Source organism: Ranitomeya imitator, chromosome 3, assembly GCF_032444005.1.
Source record: "Ranitomeya imitator isolate aRanImi1 chromosome 3, aRanImi1.pri, whole genome shotgun sequence".
Classification (NCBI taxonomy): Eukaryota; Metazoa; Chordata; class Amphibia; order Anura; family Dendrobatidae; genus Ranitomeya; species Ranitomeya imitator.
Window position 1 is genome coordinate 798,132,048 of NC_091284.1, and position 15,421 is coordinate 798,147,468.

Consider the following 15,421-nt stretch of genomic DNA (forward strand, 5'->3'; position numbering starts at 1 on the left):
GAAAGTTGTAGTGTGGGCGGGTTTACCTTTCTGAGCTCTGTTATATGCTATATTTATGGACGCTAGGATCAAAAAAAGGGCAAATAATGTCTTATCCAAGTAATAATTTAAAAGGTTTTTGTAAAGGTTATGCTAACCTGGTAGCGTTGTGTTCACACAACAATGCCAAGTCATAGAATTACAGCTGCTGCAGGTCTACGGGTCTTCTGACTGGAAATATTTTTAAAAGGAAACAATTGTGAATTTTCCATGATGCTATAAATGTAAATCCAGGATACCCAAATATAGTATTGCGGTTATTATTCGACGCGTTTCAAAGTTTTTAGCTTTTCAAATCAAATTTTGATTCACACAATCGGCTTTATTTTGCTTTATTCTTTTGAGGGTTGAGAAGAGGTAAAAAGTAATAAAAGATTATATTCACCTATCCTAGGCCCACCCATCATTATCCTGCCACAACTCCTTGCCAGGTCGTCCAGTCTTTGCTTACAGTCTCATGTACGATGCAATGGTACTTATTGACCAAAGGACCAGTCAGGGATCTGTGCTGGCAGGATACGTAAGGGACCACATAGGAAAGGTGAGTATAATGTTTTATTATTTTTTTAACCCCTTCCATATCCTTCATCATTTATTATGCTTAGGGTTTAGAGAGCATATCAAAAGTTTTTTGCGGCACCTTCAATCAGTGATCCAGTCCGAATCACATTTTTCATCCAACTTGGACTAATAAACCCCCAAACTATTTTTTCTAAATGTTCACTCATCTCTATCTTTGTGGTAATTGTTTTTTGAAGACCACAAGATTGCACAAAGCCAAGCCTATAAAAGTACTTTTTAAGTTTGGGGCACAGAAACTAAACTAGTGTGGCTGTACAAAGCCCCAACCTCAGATCCCTCCAACTCCTTTGGAATTAATTGAAGTTCCGATTTTGAACCCAAACATCTTGTCCATCATCAGTGTCTAACCTCACAAATATTTTTCTATATGATTGAATACATATTCCCACAGAAGCACTCCAAAATCTTGAAGAAATCCTTCCCAAAAGATTGAAAGCGGAAAGGGCGCAGTCAGATGGTCATACAAATTGGATCAAAATCGGAATACATGGAGTCTGGGAGAGCATCGGCCATTGCTAGCATTGTTGTCCCATCTCGGTCTGATTTATATGGTCTTCAGTCTGCACCCTTATAACTGCAAACAGAGACTTGACAACAAGCTCCTGCTTTTAAAATATCATGTTCAAGAAGGTCATGTAGATGTGATGGGCAGGTGTCCACACCATGTCCCCAATGTGTCAAGTTCTTAAAATCTATATTATCATATAATACTTACAGTATGTCAAAGCCGAATGATCCAAACTATGAATCTCCAGTCTAGAGCTGGTATATTTTATTCCACGCATAATAAGCTCAAGCCTTCAACTATAAAATGTCTTCTCTCTGCCTTCAGTTTGCCCTTTTTTAGCAGCACAGGCCTCGTTTTACACCGCGTAGAGGACACAAGCTGTGAGTGAGCGTCAGAACTTCCTAAGCTGCCGTATTTAAAAAGATGAACACATCAAAGTTATAGTCCTCAAGGCCAAGAAAGGAAGATGGTATAATCCTGGGAAAGTGCGCTGCGTGAGGATGCCACCCAGCATGTGGAAGGTTAACATTTCTAAATGTAGTTTGAGAGGCAATGGCACAGGGACAGCCGCAGGAATTCCCATTTGCTTTTTCATGCAGGCCCTTATTTAAAACAGTATGACACCCAGTAATTGGTGCACTTGAAATGTACACTGAACCACGTGAAAAGTACATTAAAAAAATGTTAGGTTTGCTGGGAATACATGTCTTGTTATAGGGCAGAGACGCGTAAAAAAAATGGAAGAAAAATACAAACTAAAAGTGAATTAAAACAAATAACAGTAGTGTTCCTTCTGGAAGTAAAATGTTTGTTGTGGGTCTACGCACGTCGGATTCAACATTCGAATGAGGAAATGCCGTGCATGGTATTTATTAAACAATATGTTGTTTAGAAAGGTCAGAGGAACATGGAACAATGACTGGAAAGACTTCTGAAAAAGTAAGACACGGTCAAAATTATATATATATATATATATATATATATATATATATATATATATATATATACCGTATATTATATATATATATATATATATATATATATTATGGAGAATAGAGATAATATAGCAGTAAAGTTATATATATAGAACCATTTAGAAAAGAGTGTCTATTGTAAAGGAAGCCAATATGGCTGAAAGAAGGAGGCCAAGCCTGCGTTGGCTATAGATATACTTATTGAAAACTTTTGTTGGCAACAATCTCAATCATTTAAAGGAAAATGAAGAAAAATCCAGCTTCCACGATGCAAATAAAATTAAAGATGAATTACTGAATAATCGACAAAAAAGATGAACAAGACAAAGAGTGTAGATATGCAACATGTTTCAATTATGATCCTTCTTCATGGGACGGATGTGGATTGGGGATCTGGATTTTTCTTCATTTTCCTCTAATTACACACAGACTTTGAGAACCATGCACATGGTGGTGAGTTAGCTGGACATTGATTTTTCATTGTTCATTTAATTACAAATCCCTATATATCCCTTTCCTGCAGCTTTTCCTCTTCACACTTCCCCACATCTACATGTCTTGTTCGCTGCCTCCATGATTGAAGAAACTTAGCTTGGAGCTTGTTCCTGAGAGGTTTTCGCCAGGTTTGGTGGGGCTTGGGAGATTATCTAACTCTTCTGGGAGTCCAGGGCAAGTCACCATGTATATATACAGCATATGGAAAGTTTCCTCCAAACCTTTGTAGCTACTGAGTAGGTCTGTCTGGAACATTTATATTGTATCCACTGTTTATCCAAACACCATTAACCATAAGCTCAGCTGCATCCAACATGTCAAAAGCAAAAACTGAATGATGAGAAAAAAAAAGGATTGGCAGGTGAGCAAAGTTACCATTACCCATATCAACATGCTATGAAATTGACTGGTTACAATTTGTATAATTTTAAAAAAGGCAACAAAAGCAATCCATAAAATTGCATCCAAGTTATATGTGTGTATTGTGTCACTTACAGAAAGTGGTTGTGCACATGAGCATTTAAATCAGACCAGTGCTATCCATGGTTTTGACGTTGTTGTGATGCTATTCGATGGGGCTGTGCACATGTCTGATTTTTCCCCTGACCATTCCTACGAGAATGGCACTCGTCCATTCAAGTCTATGGGTCCATGAAAAAATTTGGACTTAACTTGGATTAAACTTTTTTTTTTCTCTCCACCTCCGAGAAAATTAGACCCCATTCCGGTCAACTCTAACCAAACTCTGATCAGCATAATCAGATCTCGGCTGGAGAGAAAACGGTCGTGTGACCCTAGCCAAAGAGTTACTGGAATTACAAAGCTGTGTTTTCGTGTGTTTTGTCCTGTGAGGATGTGGAGAGAAGAGTGGAGCCGATTGGGGATAATGGATAGCCTTCTAGATTCTTCTTACCGTAGTCTATCAGAAAACATCTGCTTTAGCTTTTGGCTTTCAGCATCCAGGCAGTAACAAGCCAAAAGCAATAGAGGGACAAAAAATGCTCAACTTTCTGAGAGGATGATCAATCTTGTGCTGATCCGCTCCTACAGGCCAATCCCATAGTTCTGTTGTGGCACCCGGTGGACCAAATTGGCAACCGACGAGAGGATCAGATTGTCCAGTTAAACTTACAGAGGGGCAAAACTATTAACCCATAGTCATCAATATTAATCGCAAAACTCCCGACCATAATATGTTTCTGGATTGTTTGGCATTTTCTAGCCCATCTCACCAGTTCCATATTTTTCTCCAATTAGGTGTGATTTACTAATGAATAGAGATGAGCAAACCCGAACTTAAGAGTTAAGGCCCCTTCACATTAAGCGACGCTGCAGCGATACCGACAACGATCCGGATCGCTGCAGCGTCGCTGTTTGATCGCTGGAGAGCTGTCACACAGACCGCTCTCCAGCGACCAACGATGCCGGTAACCAGAGTAAACATCGGGTAACTAAGCGCAGGGCCGCTCTTAGTAACCCGATGTTTACCCTGGTTACCATCCTAAAAGTAAAAAAAACAAACACTACATACTTACCTTCCCCTGTCTGTCCTCCAGCGCTGCGCTCTGCACTCCTCCTGTACTGTCTGTGAGCACAGCGGCCGGAAAGCAGAGCGGTGACGTCACCGCTCTGCTTTCCGGCTGACCGACGCTCACAGACAGTACAGAAGGAGTGCAGAGCACAGCGCTGGAGGACAGACGGCTGTAGGTAAGTATGTACTGTTTGTTTTTTTTTACTTTTAGGATGGTAACCAGGGTAAACATCGGGTTACTAAGCGCGGCCCTGCGCTTAGTTACCCGATGTTTACCCTGGTTACCAGTGAAGACATCGCTGAATCGGTGTCACACACGCCGATCCAGCGATGTCAGCGGGAGTCCAGCGACCAAATAAAGTTCTGAACTTTCCTCAGCGACCAACGATCTCCCAGCAGGGGCCTGATCGTTGGTCGCTGTCACACATAACGATTTCATTAACGATATCATTGCTACGTCACAAAAAGCAACGATATCGTTAACAATATCGTTATGTGTGAAGGTACCTTTAGTTAGTGCCTGGCACTAAACCCCCCAGCACGGACTTTCCCTGAACAATATTCTGAGTTCTGGTGGAACAATGGGAGAGAGAAAGAAAGAAAGAAAGAAAGAAAGAAAGAAAGAAAGAAAGAAAGTTAGAGAGAGAGATTCCGTGAGTCCGCTTATCCCTATTAATTAGGATAAGACCAACAAAGAAAAAAGATGTGAAAAAATATTCCTCCTGTCTAGGGTTTTGGTAGCCTGTCGTGATAATTGGATTGATTTAGTAAAGTCCTTAACAAAATGTGTGCAATGGTAAAAATGGACCTGTCTGTAAAATAGAAATAACAAACATGTTGCATAATAAAGTTTTCATTGGTTCAGTTTTCGTAGTTGAAGTCTAATGTTTGTCCAGACTTGGGATAAATTCATTATTGCTGCCACTTCTGCCACTGCATCCTCATTGCTCAGCATTGGAATTTTTAATTGACCCTTTTTATGTCTTTGTTCATGGTTTCATTTTGTTAACATTTGCATAGCCTTCCATTGGTAATGTAGAGCCATTGCTGTCATATTACAAGCACACTTTTTCTCCCCCCCCGGAGATTGTGTGTATCTTCTGAATTGTCGTTGGCTATTAATTATCTTCTACAACTTCCATTAATTCTAGGTAAAAATAATTACTGCAATATCAAGAAACTCGATTCAATCTTATACACAACTAATAAAGTCTTAACCCCTTAGTGACAGAGCCAATTTGGTACTTAATGACCGGGCCAATTTTTGCAATTCTGACCACTGTCACTTTATGAGGTTATAACTCTGGAACGCTTCAACGGATCCCGCTGATTCTGAGATTTTTTTTCGTGACATATTGTACTTCATGTAAGGCCGGCTTCACACTCAGCGTATGAAAATACGGTCCGTATATTACGGCCGTAATACGCTGAAATGTCCCGAAAATAGTGGTCCGTAGCTCCTCCGTAGGCAGGGTGTGTCAGCGTTTTTTGCGCATGGCATCCTCCGTATGTAATCCGTATGGCATCCGTACTGCGTGGTTTTCTCGCAGGCTTGCAAAACCAACATACCGCTATAGAAATGATCCATGTGTCCCAAAAAGAAAAAAATATATATATATACTGTCTATATATATATATATATATATATATATATATATATATATGTCAGTAGACACATATATGTATATATATTACTATTTTTTCCACTGCTATACAGCTTGAAAGCCGGTAATTCAATTACCGGCTTTTTCTTTCTCCTTCCTAAAACCCGACATGATTTGAGACATGGTTTACATACAGTAAACCATGTCTTCTCTCCATTTTTTTTGCAGATTCCACACTACTAATGTCAGTAGAGTGTATCTGCAAAATTTGGCCGTTCTAGCTCTTAAAATAAAGGGTTAAATGGCGGAAAAAATTGACGTGGGCTCCCGTGCAATTTTCTCCGCCAGAGTAGTAAAGCCAGTGACTGAGGGCAGATATTAATAGCCTGGAGAGGGTCCATGGTTATTGGCCCCCCCCTGGCTAAAAACATCTGCCCCCAGCCACCCCAGAAAAGGCACATCTGTAAGATGCGCCTATTCTGGCACTTGGCCACTCTCTTCCCATTCCCGTGTAGTGGTGGGATATGGGGTAATGAAGGGTTAATGCCACCTTGCTATTGTAAGGTGACATTAAGCCTAATTAATAATGGAGAGGCGTCAATTATGACACCTATCCATTATTAATCCAATTGTAGTAAAGGGTTAAATAAAACACAAACACATTATTTAAAATTATTTTAATGAAATAAAAACAATGGTTGTTGGAGTATTTTATTTTACGCCCAATCCAGTCACTGAAGACCCTCGTTCTGTGAAAGAAAAAACATAATAAACCAACAATATCCTTACCCTCCGCAGATCTGTAACGTCCAACGATGTAAATCCTTCTGAAGGGGTTAAAACATTTTGCAGCAAGGAGCTTTGCTAATGCAATGCTACTCCTCGCTGCAAAACCCCGGCGAATGAGTCTAAATATAGATCAATGAGCTATATTTAGCTTCATTTGCGGTGAGGCGCCCTCTGCTGGATGTTCATAGATCGTGGGAACTTACCTAGAAAGCCTGGGAGCTGGGAGCTTTCTAGGTAAGTTCCCACGATCTAGGAACATCCAGCCTGGGAGCTTTCTAGGAAAGTTCCCACGATCTATGAACATCCAGCAGAGGGCGCCTCACCGCAAATGAAGCTAAATATAGCTCATTGATCTATATTTAGACTCATTCGCCGGGGTTTTGCAGCGAGGAGTAGCATTGCATTAGCAAAGCTCCTTGCTGCAAAATGTTTTAACCCCTTCAGAAGGATTTACATCGTTGGACGTTACAGATCTGCGGAGGGTAAGTATATTGTTGGTTTATTATGTTTTTTCTTTCACAGAATGAGGGTCTTCAGTGACTGGATTGGGCGTAAAATAAAATACTCCAACAACCATTGTTTTTATTTCATTAAAATAATTTTAAATAATGTGTTTGTGTTTTATTTAACCCTTTACTACAATTGGATTAATAATGGATAGGTGTCATAATTGACGCCTCTCCATTATTAATTAGGCTTAATGTCACCTTACAATAGCAAGGTGGCATTAACCCTTCATTACCCCATATCCCACCGCTACACGGGAATGGGAAGAGAGTGGCCAAGTGCCAGAATAGGCGCATCTTCCAGATATGCCTTTTCTGGGGTGGCTGGGGGCAGATATTTTTAGCCAGGGGGGGGCCAATAACCATGGACCCTCTCCAGGCTATTAATATCTGCCCTCAGTCACTGGCTTTACTACTCTGGCGGAGAAAATTGCGCGGGAGCCCACGCCAATTTTTTCCGCCATTTAACCCTTTATTTTAAGAGCTAGAACGGCCAAATTTTGCAGATACACTCTACTGACATTAGGAGTGTGGAATCTGCAAAAAAAATGGAGAGAAGACATGGTTTACTGTATGTAAACCATGTCTCAAATCATGTCGGGTTTTAGGAAGGAGAAAGAAAAAGCCGGTAATTGAATTACCGGCTTTCAAGCTGTATAGCGCTGGAATAAATATTAATATATATACATATATGTGTCTCACTGACATATATATATATATACCTATTCTATGTGTACACATTTATTCTACCTATTCTACTGTAAGCTGTCAGTGTGATTTTACTGTACACCGCACTGAATTACCGGCTTTTCTCTCTAACAGCGCTGCGTATTTCTCGCAAGTCACACTGCTTGTCCGTGTGTAATCCGTATTTTTCACGCTTCCATAGACTTTCATTGGCGTATTTCTTGCGCAGTACGGTGACAAACGCAGCATGCTGCGATTTTGTACAGCCGTAGAAAGCCGTATAATACTGATCAGTAAAATACGGCAGATAGGAGCAGGGGCATAGAGAATAATTGTGCCGTATTTTTTGCGAGTTTTACGGACGTAGTTTCTGCGCTCTTACGTCCGTAAAACTCGCAAGTGTGAAGCCGGCCTTAGTGGTAACATTTCTTCAATATTACTTGCGATTATTTATGAAAAAAACGGAAATATGGCGAAAAATTTTAAAATTTTGCAATTTTCAAACTTTGTATTTTTATGCGCTTAAATCAGAGAAATATGTCACGAAAAATAGTTAATAAATAACATTTCCCACATGTCTACTTTACATCAGCACAATTTTGGAAACAACATTTTTTTTTTGCTAGGGAGTTATAAGGGTTAAAGGTTGACCAGCAATTTCTCATTTTTACAACACCATTTTTTTTTAGGGACCACATCACATTTGAAGTCATTTTGAGGGGTCTATATGATAGAAAATAATGAAGTGTGACACCATTCTAAAAACTACACCCCTCAAGGTTCTCAAAACCACATTCAAGAAGTTTATTAACCCTTTACGTGCTTCACAGGAACTGAAACAATGTGGAACGAAAAAATGAACATTTAACTTTTTTTTGCAAACATCTTAATTCAGAACCATTTTTTTTATTTTCACAAGTGTAAAAACAGAAATGTAACCATAAATTTTGTTATGCAATTTCTCCTGAATACGCCAATACCCCATATGTGGGGGTAAACCACTTTTTGGGCGCATCGCAGAACTTGGAAGTGAAGGAGTGCCGTTTGACTTTTTCAATGCAGAATTGGCTGGAATTGAGATCGGACGCCATGTCACGTTTAGAGAGCCCCTGATGTGCCTAAACAGTGGTAACTCCCCACAAGTGATACCATTTTGGAAACTAGACCCCTTAAGGAACTTATCTAGATGTGTGGTGAGCACTTTGAACCCCCAAGTGCTTCACAGAAGTTTATAACATAGAGCCGTGAAAATAAAAAAATTGCTTTTGTTTACACAAAAATGATCTTTTCGCCCACAAATTCTTATTTTCACAAGGGTAACAGGAGAAATTAGACCACAAAAGTTGTTGTGCGATTTCTCCTGAATACGTCGATACCCCATATGTAAGGGTAAACCACTGTTTGGGCGCACCGCAGAGCTTGGAAGTGAAGGAGTGCCGTTTTACTTTTTCAATGTAGAATTGGCTGGAATTGAGATTGGACGCCATGTCGCGTTTGGAGAGCCCCTGATGTGCCTAAACAGTGGAAACCCCCCACAAGTGACACCATTTTGGAAACTAGACCCCTTAAGGAACTTATCTAGATGTGTGGCGAGCACTTTGAACCCCCATGTGCTTCACAGAAGTTTATAACGTAGAGCCGTGAAAAAAAAAATTGCATTTTTTCTACAAAAATGATCTTTTTGCCCACAAATTTTTTTTTGATTTAAATAGATTTTTATTAACAATCTAAAAAAGAACATCAGAATGCCATTTACATTGCATTATATCACATACACATTTTCTTATTTTAATAAACCCCAACATTACCCCAACTACCCCCCTCCCCCCTACGACAGCTCAGTCTCAATCTTCACCCCACTGAGGCCTTCTCTGCCTCGTGTAATTTATCCTCATCCAGGTCTTAGGAAACTCGACGACTATACTCCTCAATCCAAATCAAGCCAAGGAGACCATATTTTATTAAACATTTCTATTTTCCCCCTTTTTTTGTACACCCCCTTTTCCAATTTTAGACCTTGTTGAACATATTGGAGAAATTCCCTTCTCACAGGTGGTTCCGCATTTATCCAATTTCGTGCTATTACTCTCCTGGCCATGTATAGTAGCCTAGCGATTGCAATCTTCCAAGTATTGTCAACTCCAATTTCTTCCACATATCCCAGCACGCATACTATCGGGTCTCTAAGAACTCTGCACTTATACGCTGCTTCAACTCGGCTCAAAACCACCACCCAAAAGGCAGCCAGTCTCGGACACATCCACATCATGTGATATATTCCTGCATTCTCACTCGCACACCTCGGACACTCAGAATTGGCACGCAATCCCGCTTTGTATAGCACTTCCGGAGATTTATATACCCTATGCAGAATGTATAGCTGCGAGAGCCTATATGGTTCACTCAAGGATAGTCGCGGAACCCACTCCATCACCGATTCCCAGGTTTCATTTTCCATCGGTCCCACTTCTCTCTCCCACTTAGCTCTCGCCTTTATAGGGAAATCTAGCAGGAACGTGTGCATAAGGTCCTTATACAGAGTGGAAATAACTCCCCTTGTAGTTCCATCACCACACACATACTCCAACACTATATCATCTTGAACCCTGATATCAACCTTCTTATTCTGAGCTCTAAAGGCATGTCTCATCTGCGCATACTGATATTCCCCTGTGGATCGCAAACCAAATTCTTCCTGCAATTGGGAGAAGGACTTCAGTTCCTGTCGCTGGATTATCTGGTGAACAAAGCAAATTCCCTTATTCTGCCATTCCATCAGTCCTCCCAAGGCCTCAAATTCCTTTAAATTGTGGTTAGACCATATCGGTGTGAATTTAGTCAACCCTGTAACCTCACGAATCTGCCTTAGTCTATTCCACAATTTACGAATCAGGAACAGGGTTGGGTATACTTTCCCCAGAGCGCTCAAACAGCCATCTTCCAAACACCTGGCCATCGGTCGTCGGTCCGTCACCTCTTCCATTAGCTGTTGTACTGCACTGGATGACGCCCCTCGCGCCCAGCCCTTCAAATGCTGGCTCTGGGCCGCAAGGAAGTATATTTCCGGGTTGGGCAAAGCCAAACCACCATCTTCCTTGGGTCGCTGAAGCGTCTCCAGGCTAATACGTGGATATTGTCTTCCCCATATCAAACTTCTAAAAAGGGCGTTAATCTGCCTGAACTTCCCCCGAGGGATCCAAATTGGTGCGTTATGTAGAACATAAAGAATTTTAGGCATCAGGACCATTTTAATAAGGTTTACCCTACCGACGACCGATAGATGTAGCTTATTCCAGGCATCTACCTTTGCCTTGAGTACCCCCATAACAGGAGTCAAATTTCTTTGCAGGAACTCCGCAATTGGCACCGAAATCCATATTCCAAGGTATTTAAATTGGGAAACCACCTTCAGCCTCTCATCCCCAACATCCTCACTCACATTCTCTCCTACGTCATCCACTCTAAAATGAACTGTCTTATCCCAATTAATTGTTAGTCCCGACACAGTACCAAATCTCTCAACAATTTCAACGGCCCCTCTTAGTGGATCGTCTGGATCCGCCAGGAACAGCAAAACATCATCCGCGTATAACGCTATTTTTTCCTCTACTATCCCATACCTAAACCCAGGGACCCCATCCGACTGCCGGATCTTAGCAGCAAGAGGTTCTACAGCCAACGCGAACAGGAGGGGTGAAAGCGGGCATCCCTGCCTAGTACCCCTAGCCAGCCCTATAGGTCGAGATAGCTCCCCGTTTACTCTAATTCTAGCGGACGGTAATGAGTACAACAGCTGTATCCAGGCCACAAACTGCGGACCAAACCCCATACATTCCACCACCTGCCAGAGGTACCCCCATTCGAAACTGTCAAACGCCTTATGTGTATCTAGCGATACAATCACTCTTCGACCACAGTTATCAGACTCTACCTGCAAATTTACATATAACCTCCGCAAATTGATCGCCGTTGATCTATCCGGCATAAAGCCAGATTGGTCCGAATGCACCAGACTCGCAATAACACTAGAGAGGCGGAGAGCCAACACCTTGGCCAGAAGCTTGACATCAATAGTTAGTAAAGAAATTGGGCGGTACGACTCCGGTTTCCCCAAGTCCTTATCCTCCTTTGGAATGACCACTATTATGGCCTCTCTCATAGAGGCTGGCAAGCGCCCACAGGACCTAGCTTCCTCCAATACCATTTTTAATCTAGGAATCAACACTTCTGCCAACCCTTTATAGATCTCAGCGGGCAGCCCATCGACCCCAGGCGCCTTCCCATTAGCCATAGACATCAATGCCCGACTCAATTCCTCCTCAGTGATAGGGGCCTCAAGGCTCTCCCTAGCTGCCTCACTCAGTCTCGGCAGATCCAGACCTTCCAAGAAAGTCAGTGTGTCCTCGACCGATTCACCAACCCGAGAGGAATACAAATCTGCATAGAATCCGCGAAGGCTCTCAAGATTTCAGGCGTTTCCGTTATTTTACCTCCACTAGCAGAGTCCAAAGAGTGTATATATGAAGAACCTCTCTGAGCAGCAGCCACTACCGACAGCATATGTCCCACTGTTTCTCCCTCCTGATAGAACAATACCCTTTGGAAATCCCGCTTCCTCTCGTCTTTGCCTAACAGAATTTTTTCCAAATGATTTTGTGCGTTTTTCATCCTTCTCTCTGCCTCAGGGGTTCCCAGTGTAGCCATCCCGTCTTCTACTTCCTTCAACTCCTCAACTGCCACTTTTTCTGCCTCTCTCGTCCTCCGCTTACACCTACTAATGTCCCTAAACAGTAGTCCCCTCAGATACGCCTTCATTGCATCCCAAATCGTAAGAGCATCAGTACTTCCATCATTTAAGAGAAAGAATTCCGCTACCTCCCGTTCTATACTTTCCAACTCAATACTCTGTAACCAATTAGGATGAATCTTCCATTCTCTCCCACTTAGCGAGTGAGCCCCCTCCAATCTAACCTCTACTTCAATTGGACTATGGTCCGACAAGGCCCTTGGCAGATATCTCACCTCCCCAACCAATGTGTCCAAAATCCTGTTACCCAGAGCCATATCAATCCTAGAGAGGGTGGCATGCGCCGGTGAATAACATGAGTACCCTCTCTCCCCAATATGTCTAACCCTCCAAAGATCAATCAAACCTATCTCCTGTATATAGGTGCCAAATGTTGTTATGTGTCCCTCCGACCTATTCTGAGTATTTTTATTTTTATCCCAATATTCATCACAGATATTGTTTAGATCCCCGATAATTATTAACGGTGCCGGCCCCCATCTTTCCACTCGCTCCATTACTTCTCTAATTTTCCTGCTAGAGTAGGGAGGCGGAATATACATCGCTGCAACACACAACATCACTCCATACAGTATACACCGTATTAGTACGTACTGCCCATCCACATCCACACATACCTTCACCTCCTCATACTGAACTCCCGCTGGAACCAAGATTGAGACTCCTCTTGCATACGTGGAGAAGGTAGAATGATATCCCTTCTGGATCCACCGTCTATTCAGAACATCCACCTTTTCCCTTACCAAATGCGTCTCCAGCAAGCATATCATTGAGGCCCGTTGGTCTCTTGCATATTGCAAACACGCGGCACGTCTAGATTTCTCCCCTAGGCCTCTCACATTCCAGCACAAAATCTTAAAACGGGTCCCCATCACTTGGCTCATCTTCACTATAAGTATCGTCAATTTTGAGCCCAAGCTGTCTAACTACCCTCCCCCCCCCCTCCCAACTCCCCCTCCGACCCTTCCCCCCTCACATCTAACCATTCCACCTCTTTTCAAGAGTGGGGCATCATCGCCCATAGCGAACACTCCGTTTGGCATTACCTTCCCAACCCTCCTCCCACCACTGTACATAACAGGATTTCAGACATTTTGAAAAATAACGTATCTCAAAACATTTTAACGTAGAATTATTTACACACGCAAGAAACCTGCATACACTTAAAATATGCCGCATACCCTTCCTCCCCCTTTCCCAGCAACCATTACACCATCCCTTTAACTTTAACTGAATACAATCCAGCTCCCTTCTTCACCCCCCACACCCCCTGAGTTGTCAATCACATGACTCTTTGCCAACTGACAGATAAGTAACCAAGATCAGACTCTTCCCACAGTTTCAGTCTCCTTTTCCTTTAAGCTTTTTAGCATTAATATCGATCCACTGGGTAGCGTCCTCCGGCTTCTGAAAAAAATGAATTTTATCAAACGCCACCACCCTCAGTCTTGCTGGAAACATCATTGAGTACTGTACTCCCAACTCCCTCAGCCGTCTCTTGATACCCGTGAACATCATCCGTTGTCTCTGCACCAAAGTAGAATAGTCTGGGTATATAGCAATCTTTTGGCCTTCAACTGTCAGATCCGTCATGTCTCTGGCCTTCCTCAGGATAATGTCTCTGTCTCTATAGTTTAGAATTTTGGCGAGCATGGTACGGGGATTCGCTCCAGGGACAGGTGGTTTCGGCGGGACCCTATGCGCTCTTTCTACCGCGAACACTTTTGTTAGCGCCATATCTCCAAATGTCTCTAACAGCCATTTTTCAATATATTCCGTTGGATTCCTTCCTTCAGCTTTTTCAGGGATGCCCACTATGCGAATATTGTTTCTTCTGGACCTGTTCTCAAGGTCCTCATTTTTCGCAGCCAATTCAGCTATTGCTTGAGTGAACTTTTTCTCTGCTTTTTGCAGCTGCACTATATGGTCTTCTACAGTGCTCACTCTCTCCTCTACCTCCCCCACACGTTTGTCAATCTTCTGCATGGCTGCGTTTATCTGGGCTGTGTCTCCCTTAACCTCCTGTATCTGTAAGGTCAGAGACTGTTTACATGAAGAGACTAGCGCAAAAACGTCTCTTAGGGTAGGCTCAGCTTCTGGCGCCATATCCTCGGGTCCCCCTTCTGCCACCGCCATTTTACTCTCCTTTCTCCCCTGTTGTACCTCATGTTCTCCTGCTGGGCTCTCCTCCTCCTCCTCCTCTTCGGTATCAGCTCCGGCTCCCTCCTCTGCGGCCTCCGCTCTCGCAAACTGCTGGAGCTTTGCCGCTACCTCCATGCGCTTTCTACATGCGGCGTTCTCCTTGTCTGCCTTCTCCCTCGTGTCGGCGCCATCTTGGATTGCGCCTGCATCCCCGGCTCCCGCGTCCTTCTGCCGTCTCCTGGTCATGTTCGCCGGCTCCAGCACCACCGCTCAGCACCGCCGGACCCTCCAAGTCTCCCCGCAGCCGGTAAGCCCCCGCAGGGACCAAACAGCAGCGGCTCTGCAGGATTTTAGAATGTACAGCGGCGGGAGCTCACAGCCGCACGTCCGCTCACATGGACTCTCAGGCCACGCCCCACCCACAAATTTTTATTTTCACAAGGGTAACAGGAGAAATTAGACCACTACAGTTGTTGTGCAATTTCTCCTGAGTACGTCGATACCCAATATGTGGGGGTAAACCTCTGTTTGGGCGCACCGCAGAGCTTGGAAGAGAAAGAGTGCCGTTTTACTTTTTCAATGTAGAATTGGCTGGAATTGAGATCGGACGCCATGTCGCGTTTGGAGAGCCCCTGATGTGCCTAAACAGTAGAAATCGCCCACAAGTGACCCCATTTTGGAAACTAGCCCCCCTATGGAACTTATCTAGATGTGTGGTGAGAACCTTGAATGCCCAAGTGCTTCACAGAAGTTTATA